This window comes from Palaemon carinicauda, chromosome 12 (genome assembly GCF_036898095.1).
Source record: "Palaemon carinicauda isolate YSFRI2023 chromosome 12, ASM3689809v2, whole genome shotgun sequence".
NCBI classification, from domain to species: Eukaryota; Metazoa; Arthropoda; class Malacostraca; order Decapoda; family Palaemonidae; genus Palaemon; species Palaemon carinicauda.
In genome coordinates this window covers 55,529,633-55,534,632 of record NC_090736.1, presented here as the reverse complement: position 1 = coordinate 55,534,632, position 5,000 = coordinate 55,529,633, and positions in this window count along the sequence as shown.

Here is a 5,000-nt window from a genome sequence, read left to right as displayed (position 1 = left end):
GGTTGTTGTTACTCTATGATGCCCTTGACCCATAGGCACTAAATTAGAGCTGATGCTTCCTGTCATTTGGACGGATAATTATCTAAAGCAATGGATCCCAACGTTTTTGCAATCGCGACCCAAAACTGTGAAACCCACGCGACCCCCGACTATCACCTACTTGACTTTCATTTTATTTTTTTCATTAAGGAGAGAAAAAGAAAAAGTATCTTAAAAAAATCACTAAATCATTTTTTTATTATTTATTGGCAAACTAAATAACAGTATTAATCAAATCTAAAATCACATAAAGAGGATAATCATTCTTGCAATATTAATAACATACATAGTTTTCCACACCTATCAAAACTAAAAATATATTCAAGAATTTTGTAATTATTCATCGGGAAACTAAATCCCAGCAACACATTAATTCACAAAAAGACGCTAATAATCCTTGCAATATTATCACTTATGATAATGCAAGGATTATTAGCTTCTTCAGTTCATGATCTCTTCAAGGAGAAATCGGTGACTCACTTATGGTGTGCTATGTATCAGTAATACTCCAAAGTCAGCATGACAGCCTTGCGTTATCTTGTTCCATGTTCCTCTACCTACTTGTGTGATGCAGGGTTTCCAACTCTTGTCAATATAAAAACGAAGAACAGAAACAGATTTGATATCAGCGATGAAATGAGAATGGATCTAACCAACTCTCAGCCATGAATTTCAAGGCGTGCTTCTCAAATGCAAAATTAGGCATCACACTATGTAGAGTCTGAAAGCTGTAGAATATATATATATATATATATATATATATATATATATATATATATATATATATATATATATATATATATATATATATATATATATATATATACTGTATATATATGTATATATACATATATATATATATATATATATATATATATATATATATACACACACACATAAATATATATATATATATATATATATATATATATATATATATATATATATATATATATATATATATATATATATATATATATATATGTGTGTGTGTGTGTGTGTGTGTCTGTATGTATGTACAGAAATATATATACATATATATATATATATATATATATATATATATATATATATATATGTATATATATATATATATATATATATATATATATATATATATATATATATATATATATATATATATATATATATATATATATGGTAATACTAAAAGAAGGATTATGCTCTTTCTGTAAATAAGATTATTTGATTAATGGCATGATTTACCTTGCCAATAAATAATTACACAATACTAGATTATTATTTTTCAAGTTTGATAGTTGCGGAAAACTATGTAAGTTTCTTCACTACGATCAAAAGCTTGATTTTCATTTTACTTTTTTGTTAAGGAGATAGAAATGGTATCTTTAAAAACTCATTAGATAATTTTTTAATTACTTATTGACAAACTAAATCACAGCATTGATCAAATTTTAACTCACAAAAAGATAACAACAATTTTTGCAATATTATTAACATACAGAGTTTTTCACAGCTATCAAACCTAAAATAATATTCAATAATTCTGTAATTATTCATTGGCAAACTAAACCACAGTATTGACAAAACATTAATTCACAAAAAGACGCTGATAATTCTTGCAATATTATACACTTTATAATATTGTAAGGATTATTTGGAACCTGGCGATGTTTTCAAGATTGGTTTCCCGACGCCAGTTTTCCAGTTTAGAAACAAAGGCCCGGAAACTGTCTTGAAAAAAAAAAGGAGAGAATTTGTTTCCCTTTCTTAAAGCTTCAAATTTAGCATGTGCATTTGGTCGAAAATGTCAGCAATATCTGCAATGTATGCAACCCTTTTAATCCATGCTTCATCTACAAAGTGACCCACAAGTTCTCTTTTTCTTGAACCTCCAGGAATAACTATATTCCATCTTTCATCTAAAAGACAAGGCTGACAATGTTCCCTTTTGGTAACTAACGTACTTTGTGTAGAAAAGGACTTCGTGGTCAGCACTGAAGTCTTTGCTCAGTTTTTTGAATAGCCGAGTGTTGAGTGCTGTAATTTTTACATAATGTACAACTTTGATACCAGAATCAAGCACTTTTTGCAGAGAGGCAGGGAGAGTCTTACTGGCGACCCCCTTACCCCCTTGCTAAGGCTTCGCGACCCACTGGTTGGGATTCCTTGATGTAAAGATATGGGTCACCGTGGAAATTTTTGGACATAGGTTCAATGGCCATCTTATACCAGCAGTCGAGGAATATTGCAAGGAAGATAAACATCCTTTCAACGTTATATTGATACTAGATAATGTCCCTAAACATCCCACACATCTGAATGACCTGGACCCAAGTGTGAGTGTCATTTTCGTACTTCCAAGCACTACCTCTCTCATTCATCCCATGAACCAAGGCATCATACTCGTGGCTCTTCAAGCAGTACCATCCATGACGTACCATATGTCCGGCAGTTGATGATATAACAGAATATCATGTCACGAATATTTCGGATTTTGAACATTAATACTCCTTAGTACGAACTGACTCAAACAGCAAGAATGGTGTATGCAGGAAACTGTGCCCTCAATTTATTCAGGATTTTAAAAGTTCTGATGAACCAGTATAGGATGTAAAGAAAAATTTGGTATCCCTCAGTAAGGAACCTGAGATAGATCTGAAAGAAGATTCTGAATAGTTGATTACGGCTCGCGACCGACCACTAACTATTGAAGAATTTTTCTAGTCTAAACTCCTATAAAGGAACAATAGAAAATTGAATAAATTTTCTCTGATCCAGAATCAAGAAACTCCAAACATGAAGAAATGCAATGTGGTTTTTATCAATCAAAGTGTATATAAATCATTGATTCCTAGGATCCTACAGCCAGCTGTTTTGCCCAATCGCCTAATGGTACTTTCCATCCATAAATGGAAATTTTTGAAGACCAGAGGAAGAACGTTATCCTACAAAATATAGGTCAGTTTCTTGAAAGAGTAAAAAAAAAAGAATGCTCTAGAGTGTCAACTGACTTTGACGATGGTGAACCACCGCCATCGACGTCAAGTTTTACAGCAAGGGAACCTCATACAGAAGCTTCGTCATTACCAAAATCCACATTGTTATGATCCTCCGACACCTAATTCACCGCATCCAGCTCTACCTGGAATCGTATCTCGTAAGCAAAAGAGATGCCAAGATTAAAGTAAAGTGCTCATAGATGATGTGTTAATATTACTGTATGTTGATAGTTTAACGTTGTATCTGAATTTTTATAAAGTGATAGCAGGTTATACGTACTGCAATGTGTATAAGGAGCACATGGGTTTCTTTATCTAGAGAAATTCTGACCTATATAAAAAATAACCAATTAGTAACGTAGGATGTAGTACATACATGAGTACACAAACACACACACACACACACACACACACACATATATATATATATATATATATATATATATATATATATATATATATATATATATATATATATATATAGATAGATAGATACACACACACACACACACACACACACACACACACACACACATATATATATATATATATATATATATATATATATATATATATATATATATATATATATATATATATATATATATATATATATATATACATATACATTCTTAAACATAAAGTAAGAGCTTTTCCTGGCAGTAATGACTCTAGAGAGGAAAGCCTGGATTCCTTGGAGTGGGCGGCGCTTTAATTACGAAGAAGAAAAGAAAAAGAAAGTATTCTGCGTAAAGCTTATTTTAATTCTCACAAGAATAAAGATAAAGAAAAACTGATACAGTGTCTCTTTAAAGTAACCTTAGAAGGCGTAGCAGTGCTTCGTTTAATTAACATATAAATTTGAAAATGTAATCAAGACGAGAAAAATCTTAATGATCCACTTAGTATGCCTGGGATCATAGTGAGGACAGGGCAAAGAAAACACTGTGGAGGAACTGCTAAAATGTCTTGGTGAATATAAACTTGAGTCATGAAAGGATCGCCTATCATGAGGATTATCATGATAAACTCTCATGATATAAAAGAGCATGTAAAAGAGCATGAACATTTTGTGTATTTCTAAAAGATGTAATGTTATTTAATTTTGAAACAACGCTCAATATCAGTTTAAGAAATTCCTAACTTATAATTTCTTTATTATATTATGGTGGCCTATGTGGCAAGGTCCCTGACTGGTGATCGCCAGTCTCTAGGGCATTAACCTGCTTGCTAGGGCAATGTCACTGTCCTTTGCCTCTGCCATCCATGAGCAGACTTTAAAACCTTTAAAAACTCTCACGATATAGAAACTAATGTCTTCAACCCTACCTTTTGTGTATTTCTGAAAGATGTAATGTTATTCGATTTTGAAATGACGTTAATTATCAATTCATGAAGCATTATTTTTAACTCATATTTTCTTTATCATAATTACCTTTATTAAAACTTTCATGAAATAGCATACAATGATAATAAGAAAAATGACCTTCAGCAAACCAGCAAACCAATACACACACACAAACACACAAACACACACACACATATATATACATACATACATATATATATATATATATATATATATATATATATATATATATATATATATATATATATATATATATATATGTGTGTGTGTGTGTGTGTGTGTATACAATCATGTAAATATATATATATATATATATATATATATATATATATATATATATATATATATGTATGTATATATATATATATATATATATATATCAAAATGAATAATTTTCCCAGTATACATGATAAATAAAATGAACAAACAATTTATGAAAAATTACATATATGTATACATATATACATATGTATATATACATAAACATACGTATATATATATATATATATATATATATATATATATATATATATATATATATATATATATATATATAAATGAGTGTGTGTGTGTATGTGTGTATGTATGTATATATACATATACATGCACAC